Source organism: Lepisma saccharinum, chromosome 1 (assembly GCF_977018435.1).
Source record: "Lepisma saccharinum chromosome 1, izLepSacc3.1, whole genome shotgun sequence".
Lineage (NCBI taxonomy): Eukaryota > Metazoa > Arthropoda > Insecta > Zygentoma > Lepismatidae > Lepisma > Lepisma saccharinum.
Genome location: NC_139229.1, coordinates 140647138 through 140668869, shown reverse-complemented (window position 1 = coordinate 140668869; position 21732 = coordinate 140647138). Strand labels below are relative to the sequence as shown.

The 21732-nt window shown below is 39.8% G+C and overlaps 2 protein-coding genes across 6 annotated transcripts in view; one reads left to right on the top strand and one right to left on the bottom strand.

The window, feature by feature from the left end:
- Miga (mitoguardin) overlaps positions 1-21732 on the bottom strand; it is a 563944-nt gene that overhangs the window by 267175 nt on the left and 275037 nt on the right. The gene's annotated exons all lie outside the window — the stretch shown is intronic.
- LOC146001745 (protein unzipped-like) overlaps positions 14094-21732 on the top strand; it is a 40399-nt gene continuing 32760 nt past the window's right edge. Inside the window, exon 1 of the mRNA XM_083139458.1 lies at positions 14094-14355. The gene's annotated coding sequence lies outside the window, so the exon portion shown is untranslated. The remainder of the gene's footprint in view (positions 14356-21732) is intronic.

Here is a 21732-nt window from a genome sequence, read left to right as displayed (position 1 = left end):
CTGCAAAGAAACTTCATACCACCGACTTACAATGGGTCTACACACATCCATTGTTGGCTTGAGCTCTGGGGAGGAAACGACTGATTTTGTTACAAAAAGGTAGTGGGGGGAGATTCCTCGATGTGTGCAAAAGGAGGAGCTCAACTTGGCAGACAATGAGCTACCGAGCTGCGTGAAGTGAGCAGAAGACATGAATCATTACGCTATCCATCCAGTCCTCCCCTTCAGTAACTACTTTTTCTTCTAGAGTAACAAGTTTCGACACTTGAAAAAAAAAAAAAGAGTTTGCTGCGGTGATACAAACGTCAATTATGCAAAGTTATTAACAAGAAACTAGAGCTGAGCCAATGCCGATGCATCGGATTTCGCAGTCTAAATATCATGGAAGTTATGAAAATTCGAAGTTTCCCTTGATTGTGTACCATATTATGTGAACAAATGTATTTTGGGATTACATAACAGGTATTTTTATATTATAATGTAAGTTGTTTTTAATGTTTAATGTTTTAAAGCAAAACTAGAGTAAACTGATGCTTATAATTGAAGTGAAATACTCATTCACTAATATTAATCAATATTTTGAACAACTTTTAATTGTTACAATTTTCAAGCATCATGTGGGAATCGATAAGCGTATCGGAATCGCTATGGGTATCGCTCAACCCTATTAACAACTATTAAAATGTACTATAGTATGTTTATAAATGACTGTGTACATTACGATTTCATATTTGAGTCGATTGCGTACAGTGTCCTTCGAACATAGGACCCCTGGCTGGCATCATAACGCACTGTGAGAACCATACCGCCATTATACAAATTAATAATTCAAATATCTACAACATATTTGGAATTAGCCACTTTTGAACATGACCACTGATATTTAAGATGAAATACATTTATGGACGTTTAAATGTGTCGAAATAAATGTTAGGGATAATCAATCACGAAATTAATTAATAACAACAGAAACCATTAATAAATCATATACTGGCAAAGTAAATCGTGATGATTCTTTCTTGAAAGGGTCGAGGACATCTCCAATTCGTTCCATAACCTAGTTGTTAACGCTATTGCTTTGTATTAAAAATTACCGGGTTGGATTCCTGTCAGAACCACCAACCGGATCCGACGGTTCGTATGCACGTAAAGTCGGCCACGTCAACTGAATCGGAAATAACCAACGGTAAATATTCCAGCAGCTCTCACACCCTGGCGAACCGATACATCAAATGTTATATGAATGCTATGGGCAAACTGGTTAAAAATCCAACGTCGAATGCTGTCGGGACCAACTTTCCCATCTCTCGCATATTAATTGATAGCTGATGGTCGTGTTCATTTATGCCGTGCTAATGTGATTTGGCACCTAAAAGTCCGCGGCCGGGCATGACCAGGGTACGTGGTTGTTGCTGCTCGAATCGATCAGACCGCTGTCGCCGCTGGAAAGCGATCAAAGCGCATTTACACGGGGAGCGAGTGTCGTGGCACGGATACATTCCGTCAGGCACCATCGCTTCTTGTTGCGTCTCCTCGGTGGGCTGCCTTTCATTGTTCCATCGACTCGAGAAAGATGTACGGCTCCGTTACGCTTCCATGGGCTTTAGACCGAAAACTAAAGGAGAAGTGGGGGTACATCAAAGGCCGTTGACACCGACTGGTATTCTTCGTTTTTGTTTCTTGTAGATTATAAAAGGCTGTAACAATGAGGTACAACACTCTTCTGTACAATTTGCCACTGCTGAAGAACAAACATTGATTTCCCCGAAACAAAGTGTAAAATATAGAAATAATACAGATTTTTAAAAAGGGCATTCTTGAATGTTGCATATTTACTCATAGTACCCATAGTACTGTCCATAAATGATGTTTATAACTTCACACCCATATAAAAAATTGCATTTTTTTATATAAAGCATCCTGCGGTTCACATGGTGCACGGTTGATTTTATGTATAATAAATAACCTATCTTTTGTATTCTAGGTGACAGGAGCAGCATGTGTGTTGCATGGTTTATTGCAACGAAATCGGATACTCACGTGCAAATAAACTTCGGGATGCGGCACAGGAAAACATCACTCTCTCGTCCAGCTTATACAAAAGTGGTATAACTCCATGCAGACAGGCTGTGTAAATGTGAGGTATCATGTAGGTCGATATAGAGCAAGTGAGAATGACACAGAACGCATACAAGTGTTTTCCCAGGGTTCACCCTACAAGCCTCTTTGGAGCTACCAGGAGCTGAACATCTCTCGTATGACGATACACAATGCACTCCTGAAATGCCTTCGTTTCTATCCGTTTCGATTACAACTGGTACTGGCGATTGACACCGATGATAAGTTCAAACGTATGCAGTTTACGAGGACGTTCAGTGGTGGCGATTAGGGGGGGGGCAGTTTCCCCCACTTTTCGCCACTTTTGCCCCCGCACTATGGTAAACCTTATCTACAAATGAAAATAGACTGTCCTTGCCCCCCTCCAGTTTCGGCAGCTTGCCCCCCCCCCCCCGGGTTTTGGAACCCAATCGCCGCCACTGAGGACGTTCTTGCACGTATGGAATTTGACACGCGTGTTGTGTGTGTGTGTGTTGTGTGTGTTACTGTGTTTGTGTGTACCAAACTTCCATGATCTATCTTGATGATTTAAAGATCAGAATAACCAATGCAATTGCCACTATTGACGGGAGACATGTTCAGCGAGTATGGACAGAGATGGAATACCGTTCAAAACTTCTTGCGTTGGTGCATCATATGAACCGCAGTATGCTTCCGTTCGTCAATTACAATGAAAGTTCGAAATAGTAGAAACCCTTTATGGACATCTTGTATTTTTGAATTTCGGTGATTTGGTGAATAGTAGATTTCGACAGGGCAAATTATTTCTTCCTATATTGAATTGTAAACGACTATGAAATGAACTATTGCCTAAAAGTTCATTTATTGTTTTATACAAATATCAGATGTTCCAAAAAAATGAATAAATATACACATTAATGAAACCATCAGGCATTTACGCACCACTGAACTTTACCGGTATGTTGAATTCCGGGGCTAAAGTAAACATAATGCCAACTATGTGAATGTTGAAAAGCATGCCCTGCCGTGACACCATGTGCATATCAAAAAACAAAGTCCCCAAGACTTCCCGTTGATGTTCGAGTCATATATAAATAAAACTTAGCATCGTTAGTGGAGTGGTTTATGACCAGCGCGCTCAACAGGTTCTCTGAGAGTGACTCATTGGTCTCCAGCTTCCATCACTGGAGAATCCAGTGTTGTTCCAAGGTAAGAGGCCATTTGCATTTCAAATGGGATGATTCCGTGGACACGAGGACAGGACGTCGAACCCGAACATCTGGACAGCGTAGTGGGCGTTCTCAAATTCCTCTGAGACAATCCTGCACGGGAGTTTTCCAACATGATTTTGCATTTCAAAACACCAACCGGACCATTGCATACAAGAAAATTGAATGCATCAAAATTTCTATGGGGCTAATAGAAACGAGGGTGATGTTTTAGGTACATCCACATAAAACAAATGCAACTCTGGTTGGTTCATGCCTTAAGAGTTGGATATGTTAATTTTTTCTGCACCGAAAACAACTTTGGTTCTACATTTACATTGTAATAAAGCTTTACACACTGCGTTTATTTGTAACTTTTTAAATTCTGTATGTGGCAATTTTAATGTTACACTGTTCCGTATCATATTTAAATGATTAAAATATTTTTTTATGGCACGTCACTTTTCTACTTCTTTAAATTCGTCGCGACAGTGATACCCAGGCCGTATGCCAGAGTCTTTCGGTAGATAGTTTGTGAATCGACTACTCCTTGGGCTCAACCTGCGTAAGAATACATTGCTAACTGCAGATCTGTATCTCAACTGGCTTCTGAAATCATGGAAGACATAACTTGAAAACCGCCAAGTTCTCCCCAGTACAGTGACTGACAATAAAGATGGGAAGCCTAGATCCTGCCCTGAAAGGCGTTATGTGTGTTGCCTAACTCTACGGCGGTGGTAGAAGTTATTAAAAATGTATTTGCTATTAAAATCCACTTATCGCCATAGAGGTAGGCAACACTCATAACGCCTTGCAGGGAAGATAGTATTTCAGGAGCTAGGTGTCCCATTTTTGTTGCCGGTGACTCTACACAGGGAACGTGGGGACATTTTCGATCTCAACAGCAGTAGTGTGGGTGATGTGAAAAGCACCACGTTCTAGTCGCTACACCTTAATATCACACAAGATACCCACCCACTGATGAAATAAAAAGGTATAGTTTTCCCTTGTGCATCGCACCGAGCCATGCAAGCACATGGGAGCGTGGAGAAAGGACCCCACACGTTCTCGATCTCGGCCATAGTGGAATTGATGTCATCACCACCACGCTCCGACCGCCTTTATACCCCAGAGTTGTTACCAGACCCACTCTATGCAGAGACAGTCCGAAAAATTCCGACTTGAGTTTACCCACTACAGAAATCGAACCCGGATTTCCCGCGTGGCAGTCCTACTGAGTCGGATCACAGCGGCTGCATCCATCAGGAAGAGAGGCTGGGATAGTGACGGAAAAGCTGCTATCTTCCCCACGAATCGAACCGGAGACTCAAGCATGGCAGTCACAATAATAAAACACACACTAGATCATTTTGTTGTTAAAATTCGGGTTGTTCACGTTCGAAATTTGCAATACAGAACCCAGTTGTTTCAAATGGTGGGGCATTGAGCTGGTCTACTGGTCGACTCCTGAGAACAAATGATGGTTCTAAAACGAGGCGTTTGCCTAAGTTTAGAATGCAAAGAACCAAAACAAATGCGGAGACACACACACACAGAAACGCCCACCGTGTGGAAACCACGAATTGTGAAGCATTTCCAAGAACCCATTATTCTGTTTGCTGCCCGATGGCGGGAGAGGTTGCAACGTAACAACTGATTCATGGAACTCCACGGTGAGTTAAAGGCCTTGACAGAAGAAAATTCCCGCTTCGTTCCACAGATGAAGGAGGATGTTTCCCGCAGACCACGAATACCTTCACACAGCCCTATTGTGACTCACCACCTACGTCACGGGCTACGTCAGAATCCTTGGACGATGACGCAACGTGGCGCTCTGGATTAAATTCCTGACTCTGGGTTTGAGAGACTTTAGTGTCGTTGCGAGTTTTCTCGCAATATTGGGACATGTGCGGGGGCGGACGAACCTCAGTGAATTGAGAAATTCTCTGAAACAAGCAAAGGTACTTGAACAAAAATCATCACCCAAAAGCATGATCGGAGACAATTATGCCAACATCAAGACAATAACATCCATACAGTTAATAATCACTTAATCAGTTACTTAGACACATTCATACGACATTATTAAGGTTGAAAGTAGGAAAACCCTTATTACTGTTGCAACGTTGAATGAAAAATTACAATACCTAAAGAATTACTTCAATAAATAAAAAATAACATTTGATTTTTTAAAAACATAACTAATTAGAAGTTTCTCAGTAACAAATATATGAGTAATTCTCTGCAGGAATAACGTGCCTCACCTCATCTCAAAATTCGTAATGTATAACATTTTAACGAGACGAGACAGAATATCCTAGATTGGCGGTCTCGTTCGAGGCTTTGTATGCATTTGAAAGTTATTTTACCATGCAACTTATTCAGACATAACAGGAAAGCTTGAAGAATTATATCAAGCGGATATCTTACCTGAGCATCTGCAGATAAATCACACTGTTTATTTATCGTAATTTCAAAGTTTATACATTATGGCAATTGTTAGCCCATTATAATAAAATTATGTTAAAACAAAGTCAAAACAAGACATCATACGGCAAAATGCTGTGAAAAGTTGTTTGCCTTAACGATGTGAAAATGTGTGTGGTGGAAGGAATATATGTTGCTTATTTCGAGACGAGGCCGAATTGGATGTTTATAAATCGAAACGAGACAGAGAACAACAATGGCTACCCCACACACAATATCCTCCCGACGCAATTGGCTTTCACTTCATGAAAGAAGTAGATTAATTTTCTAAGTTCTAAGGTTAATCTTTTCTTATCAAAAGATGCAAATAAACAAAAATAACGATGTTCTCTTTGGAACAGGGTTGAGACTTTGGGCTCATTATTTCTCAGTTATTTCTTGAGTTTTTTTTTACTGCATTTTGCTCCTTCTCGGTTATTTCATGTATTTTAGAGATATATCACACGAAAGGGGCAAGTGACACGTCTAACCAATCAACAGCAACGTTTCACACTGCAGCGACGACTCTCGCTACATACGCTAACAAGCTTAAAAGTTAAATATCCCATAGATATATTTATTTCTCGCAAAATTCTACAACGGAAAATTTTAAATGTACTGGAGGAAGGGATGGAGGGAGGGAGAGAGAGAGAGAGAGAGAGAGAGAGAGAGATCTTGTTGGAATGAGTCATTCGCAGACCAATACTGGCCAAAGATTTGAGGACTTAATATTAAAAATTCAAACTTCCATTTTAATACATAAAATAAATTTCTATTTTAACCTCTAGGTTATTTTATTAGAATTTTAAAATTATTTTTGGTTATTTTTAAATAATTTTTATCATCAACTTCACAGTCCTGGGTATAAGTATCATTATTACATTTATATACACTATTCTCTTGAGGTTTATTGAGTAGTGACAGTATCTGATGCTAAATAAAAGAAAATAAATATATCCAACTCAACGTAAGAAAGAAATCTCTGTGAACCGTGCAGGTCTGTGATGTTGACTTGATGTTTCCTAAGCCAATGACTAGTTTCTACAACTCTGCGAAGTTGGCAGTACTTTTATCTCTGCTATATTTTTGTAGCTGTTCCAGCTCTTGAGATGCATGGCGTAGGAGAATAGTGGGAACTCCACATAAAACTGGATTTCCTCCATGGTTCTGCAGCTTTAGGGAGGGTGATTTATCTTTGTAGGAGAGAGGCGAGAATTTCAGATGGCGCACTTGGAGTAGTCGAGTTCCCGGCATCAGTGATGCTAAGATAGGAGAATTTTCTTCGCTACAGAGGGTAGAGAGGGACATTTATTTCTTTAATTCCATAATGCTATTTGGAAAGATGAGAAAATACACTAATCAGAAATTCCATCTTTCTTGCGTAACTTTTATCGAAGGATACTCGGACTACAAAATAATTCAGAAATACAGCTCAATCTTAGTTGTTTAAAATGGGTTATAACAACTTTACGCTAATTTGTGACAATAGTAGTTGTGAATGACGCTGTAATGTGCCTCCACCGGGTATCGTACCCAGAACATCTTGATTACAAAGCCGACATCGTTACAACGACGTCATCGGGGAGAGTCGCGGGGGGGGGGGGGGTCCCTTGCAAGTCTTCTTTCATCAATTTCATCTAATTCATCTCCATCGTTCAAGAAGTCAAAAGTGACATACACGTGACGCAGAATAATAAAAATGCTTGTAAAGTCTTGATTACATTTATTGTACAGAGGAGTTAGGCCGTTGTCATAGAATTAAATAGTTGGAATAATAAAAATTATAATTATTATTATAGACTAATAATAATAATCATTGTTATTGTCCTTTTTTTATTATCATACTATATTGTTGGGGAGACCCTTCCACTCAATCCACGTGATGAATTAATATTCAACACAACTGTTTTGCAGTTTGTTTTTTCTTGTTCCCTTTTTAATTCACACGGTTAATATATTGAAATGCTTAGCAGTTATTAACCTTTACACAGCTCGTTCACATATTTGGAATTCTGAAAACGCATGAAAATGTTATTTCGTTGAGTTATTGAGAAATGATACCATGAAGGTCTGACCTACCCCTGCATTGTGCAAGCAATTTTTCGATCCAATGCATCTATTATTTTGCTTCTTTTGAAATACCAATTAACAGAACTTCATTTATCTTATCGGTTTAGTACGCTTTTTTCCGAATTTGAAATGAAGGATACCAAATTCCAGGGGTGGGGGAAAATTGTTCGACTGACCGGTTCGAGCCCTCTCGCGAAGGCTATGCTGATAACTAGGGAATGGAAGTTTAGGTAAATAAATGTTTTTTCTGCGATAAGATAGAGACCCTTGTTTTTGCCAAAATTCTGATCATAGCCTTATATGTCAACACAGCAAATTTTATTTTACATAAAAACACATATTTTCCAGTTTTCCATATGTAAATACATATTTTGCGAATTTTCATTTTAAATACATAAAATCGCTCATTGGCTTCAACTACCTCGAAATCCTCGAAGGAAAAATTTTATTCTCCGCACCTCTTTCATATCGAGTGTGTCAGGTTTGTTTTGCCTTTGAACACGCTCGCTGGCAGACTTCTGGCGCCTCGCCTACGATCCTATTGGGGGAAAATATTACCCCCACTGGATCTAACGCACAAGTGCTAATCTCTAAATGTTAAGACATTTTTGGGAAAACCAAGATTTTCAAACTTTGTGCCAAATTGCACGTGTTTTGGAAGGTGAAGTAGAGGAAGAGGAAGCTTTAGAAAACTTCAGTGTTAGTAGCATTTCGTGCTTAAAATATGCAAGAATTGTTTCTTATGACGTGGAGCGATCTTTCTCACAATATAAGATGTTTTTTAGAGATAATCATCACTTATTTACAATGGAGAATTCTGGGATAAACTATGGTGATCCACTGCAACTCTTCCAAAAAATAGCTCACTAAGAGGTAAGCATTTAGAAACTTATTTCAGGTGTTTAAAATGCATGTAATATTTTGGTTTTGTTACCAAATGTTTTTATTTTTTTTATTTTTGTCACATATTTTCCTGTTTATATCACATATTTTCAACATTTATGACACATAAAAAATAAATATTGCTGAGTATTTTAGCACATAAAGTTCTGTTCCCTACTGATAACCGACTGTCGAGCCAGCTAGCATGATTTGGACGTAAGCGAGAACGTTTGGAACGTTGCCACATCGTGCCTGAGGTCCTGTGACCCGCAACCGCCAAGGGTCATCTTCGGGGACGAAGGAAAGGGTACGCGACCTTTACACCTGCTATCTCGCTGCCTTCACCTCCCGCCATTGGGGTTTCAAGAGCACACTGTTGCTTCAACCAAAACTCCTTATTTGGCGTTACTGCATCGTCCGGAATCTTACTTCCTGCCTCGACACGGGAACGAAACGAGTTCATTTAAACCACGCGTGGCACACACAACGGTATGGTGTTCATCCATTGGAATGTTTCCAGAAATCCAGACGGCACCGGTCTGCAATTAGCCTAAAGAATCAGAAAAGCGATGTGAAATGCGAAAAATATTGCGCTTAGTGACTGCAATGTTGCGGTTTGGGGACAAAATTGATGTACGCAAGAACAGAAATTTTCAGTGAGAATTATAAGTGATAATATCTAATACTAATAGGAGCTCCAGTCACGAGAGACCCGGGTTAGATGACCTGATCTCATGTGGGAATTTTCAAGACCATGTCCCTGCATAAATCGGCTCTGGGGTTCAACCATCATCCAATAAAATAGGTACCTGGGGGCATGCCTGAAGAAGAAGAGTAAAGGTGGCCGGAGCGTGGTGCTAATCACATCATCACCACCACAAATGGCCGAAATCGCCCCATTTCCAAACCTTGCACGAGTCTTCAATGGCCTGTTGCAATGCGCAATTACCTTTAATAATAATAATAATAATAATAACACATATATTTACATTCCTACCTCTCTAGGCTAGTAATAACAACAACGAGAACAAACAAGATAGGTACGGTATTCGAACCTTGGAAGTCTGCTATGCTAACCGTTAAACTACGGACGACAGCTCTTCAAATTAAGTTATTTACTATGGTTTCCAATATACTTATTACTAACTCGCTGCAGCAATTTCTAACTAAGATATTCGGATGTAAACCACTCCTTTATTATTTAACAAAAGAATCCACATATCTTGTTAATTATATCATATTTATCTAGTTTTAAGCATATTTAAATAGTTTTATTAAAAGCTGATCTTGTCATTCATTTCGTCACTCTATCAATCAATCTGGGTCCCGGGTTCGAATCCTGGTCGGGCTTGGTTGTTTGTGAATGTCCATTCATCAATTTCATCATTTCATCACTCATCCCCATCTTCGCAAATTAGCCAAGAGACACAAAACGCGAAGTAAAATAAACTAAATCAATCAATCAATCAATCAATCTATCAATCAATCTAGTCGGTGCTACGCGAAATAAAATTAGTAGACTGGGTTAAAGTTGATGAAATTAGTTGAGAGATTTTCAGTGGTTTCATTTCAACACGGCAATCCTATGGTAAGAGCGGAAATGAGGAGAAAGGTAATGTCGAAAGTCGCCGGGGCCTCGTTAGGATGCAATGGTGTTTGCAGTTTTCAGGATGTGATTGAATGAAGGGACAGGGAGTTCTGCTGTATTCTAAAAGTCGTAATTCTTGTAAACGTGTACAACGAATTGGATGGAAGTGTGATCTCCCTAGATTTTTCGAGCTCATACTTCCCTCGTACAACTTTCCCCACTAACCTGTACTTTCGTTCTACCTTCAACATTATCTGTTGTTCATTCGTACGGTGCCAAAGACCTAACTAAAAGCATCACTACCAGAGATGAACGAGTGCTTTGTCGCAGTGGCAAATGCCACGGACAAAGGATCGATAGTTCCCCGGAAGGCTGTGTTTGCTTTGGGGGAATTGCTTCGAGTGCTCTTTGGTCCGATATGGAAAGAGTATGAGCATCCTGGTGGATCGTTTAGTCTAGGTGGCCTACGCTCAAAGAAAACACTGCCAAAAAGGAGGGAGGATGGTCACTAATTGATTCACTCATAGGCTTCCGAGAATAACAAACTCATTGACTGTTAGGGCAACGACAGAACAGCCAACGAGAGCAAACAAAGAAAAGTATATACACCTCTTATGACAAAACTGTCCCCTTGCTAAATAAAAAAAATATACAAATACCGATTAATTAAAAAATAATTTTCGTAACACTGGCACAATCCTGCGGATAATAATGCTGTAAGTTGATAAATTCCACTGGAGTAATCTTACATAAATATTGGTTTCAAAGTAGATAAAGTAAAATACTTTATGCTTTAAAAGCACTAAATGAAACAATGCATACGGATTTATTAATTCATATGTGCATATGTAAAACTTTATGCAAAATTTAATGCCTACAAAATACGATTATGCTGAGCTAAACGTCAAAATGGTTGCGAAAGAGACAGACAGCTCTCCCGTTTTCGAATTATGAAAGTCTGGAGTGGATAAGGAGAGTCGTTGTCACATTAATTTGCATTAATTATTACAAATTTATAAATTTATCTGTGGTAGCACAGATTCACAATTGTCACTAATGGAAAATATATAATTAATCAGGAATGTCTGAAGTAGTCTCAAAGTAAAGTGAATTTGGTTTGAGTAAAATTTTAAACATCACATCGAACAAGACTAAGAGTCTTGAACACTAAGTCTCGGTCTCGTCTCGCTTTTACAAGATCTGTCTCGTTCTCGGTCCATGTCTACTCGTTGGTGAGAGCTACAAAGTATTGTTTTTAAATCAATCACACTCACAGAGACCTTTAAGACAAGATAATGATATGAAAAACTCAATATGCTGATATGCAAGTTCTTCATATCATGGAAACAAGGCTTAATGGTGTTACGATAATGATGTTAAAAAGTCACGTACCCTTCATTCTGCTTGCTCTCTGGGGATTTTTCTTCGTCCAAGTGCTTTCTGGGTCACTGTTTATCGCATAATTACATCATCCAGATGAGATTAAAAATGTTACACTATGAACATTAAACCTAGTCAGAAGAAGATAATCTTCATGTTTCATGAAGCTTGTTTTCCAGTCGCAGAGGTCATATTACACGATTAGTTCTAGCTGTTACTTCTGACTTACTTCCAAAATAAATATTTGATGCGCGTCCACCATTTGGGTAGGAATCACGTATTAACAAGTTTGAAGTTCAAGTTTTTAAGTCCTATTTTTGAACAAAATAAGACTAATCTGGACTCGATCTACAGTCTTAATTGGGGGTCCGTACCACTATGTGTCTCCAACGATGTCAAGCACAGGACTACCTACTTTTAACCCTTTGGCTACGCCGGAGCTTATTACTGTATATATCTGTGGAAAAAAAATTGTTTACCAGTGACGATGTCAGCTAGAGCGCCTCTGTCAGTCTATCGATCCCAACGGGCAAAGAACCTTGCCAAATAAACGATCCCAAATATGTGTGCCCTCGGTGGCCGAGAGAGAGCGTTGAGTGCTGGACTTCTGATCTCGCCACTGATGGTCCCAGGTTCGAGCCCTGGTATGGGCATTGGTGTTGTTTTTCGAATGTTCCTCTATTAATTTAGTCTAATCATCATTCATCCTCACCATCGCGATTAGTCCAGAAGAAGGAAAAAGCTACTTGAAATAATGAAAATATACAAATGTCAAATACGTACTTCTTATGTTATATGTAAGGCCCTCACTCATTTTGCTGGTGGCATTATTAAGTTGCTATGTTTAATTAAGGATACGAGGTCAAGAAATATTTCCTAAACCCGATGCATTCGCTATGGAGAGAGAAAGTGATGTTTTAACTTTCAGTTAGAACTAATTTCACTTATTTATATACGTATAAACCTAATGTAAAATATACATGCATGCTTCTTGCGGCACTTTCCATCAGGTTTATCCTGTGATTCTCGTCCTATGTTAGAACAGCGACACTATACTCCTCGGCCATATTGCAGGACAGAAACTTTATTCAGTATTTTCAAACTGGCGGGGACGTATGGTGATTTGTAAGGGTGTGAAACAAAACGTACCCAAAAGAGTGGATGTGATTGCATAATTTTAGAGGCGCGTTGTTGAATCGCTAACATAAACACTGGAGTAAATAAGGTACATTAGGCAAGGCAAGTTTCCAGCAGCAATTGCTTTGTTTCATTTTTCAAGTATGTTAGTTCAATTTGAGTTTAGCTGAATAAAACTTGAAAGCTGTCACTGTGCCGTGAAGACTGGGTGAGCCACAGAGCCGATTTATGAAGGAACATTGTTCCGCATCATCTACACTGGATCACTGCGACTCCCCTCTAAGGGCATCAATTAACATCTAATGATGAATTCATTTAAATACAGAGGCAAGTTGAAGTGCGTGAACTGTTAACAATTTTCAGTAATATTTACATGGGAAACGTAATAAATAAACACGATTTTGTAAAGTTGCGGAGAGAGGAGGGTTCGGACATTCAGCCCCCTTTGAAACAACATCGGAATAATAATAATTAAATCGCAGGAGTGTCGCTCCTTTCCATATTGCGGCCTTTGTTAGCATCCCCAATTATTTTACTGGGAACGCCCCTGTAGTTCAGTGCTTTCCGGTACTACAGCAGCTTCTTCCCCCGATGTGGAACCAGTGGTGTTGTGTGCCCAATGGAGGGAGGGTTGCTGAGGGTCATCTCCCCCTTCCCCCATCCCGTACCAGTATTCATAAAAAAAAAAAAGAACGTCAAAGGCAGGAAAATATGGCAAAATTAGGGCTGACTACTACGTAATCTCTGCCTTACAAAAATCCCTGGCACGCTACTTTGTGAAAAGTAAAGGCTGAACGAAATCTCAAAAAAAATGTCACAGTACTGTCGGGGTTGCTCCAAATCATACTTTTTTTTTAATTAAAATGTTGTGGCTCGCAGGAGCGAAATTCCACCTGGGCTCTCATACGACGCTTTGCGAAGATGCAGTGCGACCGTGACCTTGTAGGTGGGAAATGCGCGCTACCAACGTTGCAACCTGCGGACGGATCGATGAAGCGCAAATGCACCAAGCATACTTTCTTTTCTTTCAGACTGACCCTATGCACGTCTCCAATTTTTCAATCCCTACACAATTCACACAGGTAGACACAACGCATGAACACGGCGAACCGTTGGAACCTTCGGGCTTCTTTTATTGCTTCTTCTTCGACGAAGTGAAAACACAAGAGGATCAAGACGCAGATATGACGTAATCCGTGCAGCTTATTGGTTGGTTCTATGGCGTTCCGGCCAATGAGCGAACGCGGCGGTTGGAGCAATTTTCCCGGCAAGAACGACACGCCGTGCGTCATTTCCCTCAGTTGGCAGCATTGAGGCTCAGAGGAAAGTTGTTTTCGAGAACTCGGCGCAAATTGACAAGTGGCAAATTTCCACGTGAATCTTTGATTTTACAGTGAAGTGATACCAAAAAAGTTATTGGAGTGTGTTTGGTGTAAAACAAAGCGTGCGCTGGTTCCTCTTCATATATTAAAAAATTGTGTTACTCCCAGTACGGATATATATATACACTCTTCCCCCTTCAACTAGGTTGGAATCGAGAAACAGGTACGTTGAATAAATAAACATTTGAAAAATCTTACATGGATTTACAATTAATCAGGTACAAGCGTCTGTTCCGACATTTTGACTGTCATGTCGTTTAGAGGCGTTATTGAACATACTACATTAATTTAACATCCAAACTGCATATGATAGCTATAAATTACATGAGTAATTGCATTCGCGAATCGTGTACACAAGCACTCCCCCCGTCTGTACCTACACTTCAGGAACAATAATACTACGTATAATTTTTTTTGAAAAAGTATTTTTACTGCAGTCATGAGATTTTTTTAAAAAAAAGTTTGTCTCGCGTCTACATTGTGCTTACATCGGCTAATCGGGACTAGATTTACAGTTTAAAGTAGGAATTAAACCATTATGAATGTGTGCATATCGAGAAATTGTCAGATAGGAAAGGGGAGGGGGTATGTCGTGAACTTTTCACTTTCCTGCAGTTTTGATGTGTTACTACTACTAACAAGCAAAAAATGTCGCCATAGTATTATAGTTTTACTACTATCCCGTAAATTGATAAAATGCTGATCACTCTGTCATAAACGTTAGTGCACGCAGAAACTAAACCCGAGAATGGCATCGGATTCTCGAAAAGGAAGTGTTTTTGGGGTGGGGCGCTTTAGAAATTGAGCGTCAGACGAGACACAGATATTGGTTTTAAAAAATGCAGGTCTGTTAATTTGAGGAGGTACAGTTTCTTATTAATGCGGACACGTACTTCAATTCTGCCAAAATGCGCGCCAACAGTGTAAAGGAGAAGATCATGCACTTCTGACCATTCTGTAGTTGTAGCGGATCTTGAAGTCGAATATTGCACTAGATAAAGTGCATTAAAAATATCATCAATAAATGTGTTTTAACTCTCCGGTATTTCTTACGGAGAATGAAAACGCTCTCTTTGGAACTTACAGTTTTTACTAATAAAAGTATTTTCGTCAAGGTTAGGTCTTCGCAATCTTGATTCTTTCTGTTCAAGTGCTTTATGCATAGTTATATTGTATATAACAAGCAACTTGTTCTCGGAGGACTTTAAGTAGGCCTAATACTTCCACAAGCGCCAGGAAACAGTGTTGTTTTGATGTTATACAGTTTTGTTGGGGATACATACATACACCACAGAAACTCGAGTACCGTAGGCTACTGCTTATCGGTACGTATTGGTATTACTGTTAAATACATGGTTGTAAATGAAATGCCACCTCCAGCAGGGTTTGCTTGTGCAAGTAAAACATGAAAAAAAGAACTGAGGGAAAAATGGATAAAACCGCGTCTCTCGTGTGCCGAATGGGTGTGATGGCGATGTCACACCTTCGTTCAGCTTGCACACGTGACGCATGCAACTTCTACAGGCACACGTGCCGTGGCGTGTACAGGATTTTCAAAAGGGAGGGGTTATGTACATTTTTTCTGGTAGTCAGCCGTCATTTTGCCATCTTTTCCTTCCCTTGACGTTCTTTTATTTTTAGGAACCCTGGAGCCTTGGGCACGCCACTGCACACGTGTATTATGTGGGTGCCAAGCACACGGTTCCATGTCGTGCGTCGCCTCGCTTTCACCCTTTCCCTGTCAGTCAGTCAATGAGTTGGGTGTTATCCTCGTAAACGGGCAACGGGATGTCCAAATTAAAATGCCAACGATGTTACACGTTGCGCACAGGGTGCACCAGCAGCCCTGATTCGAATTTTTACGACAACGGAAATTAATTTAACAGCCAACCTCATTCATGACATAACGGTCAAAATCAAGTTTCACGTTTTACAACCCAATAAATAATATTTTTCCAACTAAATTCAGAACTTTCCAGGCAACTGCTATCGTGAGATTTTGTTGGGAAACGTTGTCCGTACGTCTAACAACCACGTACGCGCTAACTGTATTCACTTTACGTCGCATTTCTCCCACATGTTATTCGCAACGATAACGAAAGAACAGCCATATCTTGCCCGGTAAGCAAACCCACAATACCGATAGTGTTCTCTAGCTGTTCTCAAGTCTCGTACTACCGTATACGCCTAAATAAATTACATACCTTGGTTTTTACTGTTTGCGGTCCGGGAGCAAGACAGCAATCCTGTTTTGATTTATTTTCTTTTCTTCGCTTTTCCGCCACTTTTAGCTTTTCGCGAAGGTATAACAATGCGGTGCTGAACAAATAATTGTCAGCTCCTGTGATTGCATTCCGCAACAATATTTTCCCTCTCTCTCTCTCTCTCTCTCTCTCTCTCTCTCATTCTTATTGGGGTTGGTAACACTATTCATAAAAATAGATGTAAAGACTAGTACAATTTTCCATTTACGTGTACTTATGTTTAGGTTTGAAGTTCTGCCTAAAATTTTACATTTCGCTTTCTCGAATCATGAAAATCATATTAAAGAAGTCTTTAACAACTCCTGAAAATTACTTTGTTGTCGTTTTTTTTTGTCGTGCATCATTTCATGGACGTTTGCATTCATTATTTTGGAAGTCATTATTTCAAATATCCAGGTTGATTTATCTTGATTGAAGTTTTTATCGTGTAACATCTGCTGTTAAGACATGGCCGTTCCTTTCTACTAATTTCGAAATTTCCTTGACATAACTTTTCATATACGAGTATGTGCACAATGAAATAAAAGTGACGTGGATGTGTTGGAATTGATACAAACAAACGCTTGCGTGACACTACTACCCAACGCGAACGGTTACCCGAAGTTATTGAGATGTCTGCGTAATTCGCATGATATAAAATGTGGAATTTCCGCAACTACTTAGACGATAATGTCTGAAAACAATGGATTCTTTTCCTCTTTCTTCGTTTCTTTTTCAGCCTAAAACGAATCTTGCATTAATAAGATGGCAGACGCGATATGGCTACCTATGTGACGTTCTTTGCAAAATAATAGCAAATCAGGCAGTGCTTGCCCAGTTCTTGCATGCTCTTACATGAAACGCCAATGCGTATAGTGAGCGGTCAGCAACACAAATTTGTGCGCCAAAATTAGTAGATCCCACTGATTTGTTTAGAATCTATGGGTTGAAACAGAGAGGTCCTGATCATTTGAAGATGAACGAACACCAAAGTAACGTTTCAAACTTGTGAGCCTTGACAGGCAGACAACCAATTTTACACCAGTGTGAATCACGGATACATAAATACAGGATTACTGAATGGGACGTCAACAACCGAGAGCAAACTTCGGGATTCTTTTTGTGTGACCTGTGCCTGCTGTTTTATGGCTAGCTAAATATGTGCCACTGCCACCACCGAGGATAGAGTTCGGAATCTCGTGACTGCACTAGCCTACTGAGTGAAGACTGACCATGGTCAGATAACATTACACTGTTTTGAGGAGTTTCTATCTAAGGTCTACTAAGCTGACACTGCTGCTGCAACGCACCGCATGTACAGACATGATTTCAGCCAAATATAGAAACAACTTAAGAAAAAGTTACAAATGGCAAAATGTTAGGAAATAATGGGCTCAATTAACTAGCACATTTACAAGAGTGTTTATAATCAGTCTGGTATTTGAAGAGAGGGGAGATGGTGGGATTCCCCCTCTGGTTACTGCATGCCCCTCTCGCAAATGTTCGGATATGTTCGGGATGTCAGATGCATATTTTTATAATATCCCGAGCTTCGATAGACGCTGCTAGAATCCCCTTACTCCCCTTCTTTCTTGGAATGTTTGTACGATCAGTAACAAATTTATCCGTCTCGGTGACTGAGCACTCTCGGGATCGACTCATGATCTAGTCACCGGAAGTTCCGCGTTCGTTCTCCGGGCTGGGCATAAGCTAATCTTCATCATTTTTATCATTCATCCTCTTCGTCACGACTAGCCCCCAGAGGTAGAAAAAAAGCATTCTTTTTGTCAAGTATTTGTATGGTTTTGAGTGTTTCTTCTATTGAACCACCGTGGGGAAATGCAAGTCAATACTGCATTGTACTAATGAATAAGCATACATTTTCACCAGCGGAAACGCGCCAAGAAATATTCCAAACCGGATTCTACATTCTGCATGTGACACCGTTGTCATATCTAATTCTGGAATGTAATTATTTAGAGTAAGACCATTCGGATGTTATCTACAAACCACGTGAAGCGCCACCGACTGTTTACAGCTTGAAACAAGGCCTCATTCTGAAGTCCGCCTGCGGGGTTCCACGATTGCAGCCACTTTCGCAGTTACAAGGTCAAAAATAAGAACAGTCTGTTAGCCACTTCCAGAATTTTCCTTCCTGTGTTTGTAACGATCCCTTTGAAGGCGAGCATAGATACACAATGCCTCGACATTCAGCGGGTAAGGCATTAATGCCTTCGCCCATGTATACTGTAGATCGGATATCGTGCCAAAGGTCCTGTGCAGGCATTCTCGATGTTTTTTTATCCCGACGAGAAGATCAAGAAAACAAGCAAACAGAACGGCTTTCATTGTGTTAGGCAAACCCACGCTTAAAAGTGGAATGGTGCAACGGAGAAGAACAGGCGCAATGCGAGATAGACAAGAAAAATCCGGCTACGGTGGATACCGACACACCCTTTCAACTTTTTTGTTATTCTCCCCACATACAGAGGGGCAAAACTAAACACGGACCACGTGGTGCAACGTGTTTGCATACAATGTAAATATCCATCCTTTGTGCGTGGAGTGGGGGAGGGTTGTATTGACTCGACAGAACCATTGTAGCTTCCAGATGATTTTACTTACGTTAACATCAACAATGTAACAATCTTCCATCGACTTAATTTCCATAAGTCCCTTGTGGTGTTGATTTGATATTACCGTATTTTGTAGCGCAAGACATGGTTACTTTCATAGGGTAGGATATGAAGGTAGCAACGGCCCATCCTCCTTCAAGAGTTAAGAGAAAATAAGTAATACTCCACCAAACCATTGTATTTCTTGTAGAGGTAACTCAAAATTGAAACTTGTCTTGCTAGTATCTACATCATTTCAGTAGATTTTCAAACCGATTAGTTCATATGTGAACACTAAATATTTCCCCTTCTGGTCTGAAATCCTTCCTAGAGCTGAGTACACCATATGCCTTCTAGAAAAAAAATGTCACAGTGCAGAACTGTTACTAACCACATCACTTTTACCAGAATAATTCATTAATATATTTCCAATCTGGCTCAAGGTCATTCAAATGACTCATGAGGTTGGTTATCATTGAAACATTTCTCTAGTGTTGTTGCTTCTGACAAAATGTGCTCAGGAAAAGTCGTAACGAAATAGTCAGGCGGTTATTAAAATAAAATGCGTGACGTAGCCAAGGAGATTAACGGAATGACTCAGCCGGCGATTCGAATCGCGTGGAAGAGTTCAGATGAATCACGGGATGAAGGCATTGTTTCCTTGATAACCTGCTGTGTCTGAAAATAACGCGTCATATGATAATGATTTGGTCCAAGCAGCAGTTGACCTTATAGAAACAACACTTCCGCACATGAAACTGGGGATTTTTGTTATTTAAAAAAGCCCTACAGTTGTATAGACATACGCTTCTGGAAGGTTATTGAATGTTTTTTCCTAAGTTAACCACAGAAGGAAAACAAACTCTTTCTTGGGAATTAGGATTACTAAAGGATGGATTTCTACATTCACTGTATAGCATCACCACCTAAATTTCAATTAATGGTAAATGGAATTTAGAAAAGGGACGGGGGTATTATATCCAACTTCAGATATACGATCCCAGTGAAAATTTTGTTTCACTTATTATGGTCTATCGATGACTAAAAGAAACTACACTGATGCGAGGAAAAAATGTGCGTGTTTGTTTACGAATAACCACTACATATCAGCTGTAGGACTGAAGATAATCCATTCAAATTTGTAGCTTAGGAAAAGGGGGGGTCGTCCTCTGTTACTTGGTAGTGATTACTGAAGAACATTGTGGACAAAATTGGATTGCCTGAATCAACAGTTCACGCAATACAAACCCAACGTACCACCACAGATAGAAGGGTGTGAAAGATTAAACAACGAATGAAAGGGAGGTGATCAAAAGACCATTTCCCTTTTAATTTAAAGGGCTCCGGTTTAGTATATGTGAGTGGTGGAGATTCGGGGAAGTGTGAACGGAGGCTACACTTGAAAATTACCAAAACCATTAGTGAGTCGTTACTGAACCGTGTTACTTCGGAGTTAGTACTTTATTTATCTCAGTACTTTATTTATCTCTGAGAGTACATGCTTTGAAACAATCTGTGTCAGTTTACGTAAACCTGGTGTTCACTCGTGCATTGCAGTTGCGCAATTGTGTTAACCGTGGCGCGTCCTATCGAACGAAAACATCTCTTCACAAAAAAAACATAAGCTTCTTTCTGCAACGCCACACACTATTTGCTTTCTTGCAAACATGACACTGCATCGTAGTAAATACAATTTGTTATTGGTGTACTATATTTGTACTGCGAAACATGGACTTTTCATTTATTGAAGTTCTATCCAGATATAAAGGAAAGCAAAGGGCATATGTAGCTTATTTTACTAATTACGAGAGCCATATAAATGCCCCATAGTCCCCCGCGATGATATTTCAATACTGAATGATCAACCCTAACGTACAAAGTAGATATGTAACTTCAGAGGATGGTAGCCACTTGTGCGACAGCATCCGCATAGCTTTCTAGTGTTGTTTTACGCCCGTTTTTATCTCTTTATAGACTAATAGCAATGGTGAAGATAAACGTTGATTAGATGGCTTTGGTGAATCTCACACTCAAAAGAAACATTCGTCCCCAGGCGTCCTTCATTCGTTGACGAAGCCAACAGCCCCCTTTTTGTTTACTTTGTCTTTCAAATGTCATTCCACCGCTTTGAATTCCCTGACCCTTAACCAGTCACTTTGATCAAAATTACGAATGTTGTGACCGCTTCATTATTTCAGTTTATGTCCACCAATTCGAAATGGGTTGAGGATTCAATTACAACCATTATTCCTTTCATTACAAAACAGTAGTCCAGTCGCTTACGTCCTTATTGTAATTCAGAATCAGTACGTACTAACCTGATGCTCTTAACTGAAGAATGAGGAACTCGAAGATGTAACACAATGGTACAAGAAGACATCATCAGTACAAGCAGAGGACAGGAATAATTCGCTTTTTTACTTTCCTATTGTGAACGACGTCAGACTGGCACTTTACTCTTCGTTAATCTTCTTTACTACTGCATTGTCAAAACCAGACTGCGTTTTAAAAATGTACGTTTCTATTTGGCAGACTGGTGAGGTAGGTTGGAAAACAGAACTAGATTCACGAACGCTGTTCCTCAGACGGAGCTACAATTTTGTTGGTCCCGATTTTGAACATTTCGTTTCAGTTGAAACCAAAAAAAGTATTATGTTCTAAAAGTGTATAATTTTTTATAGA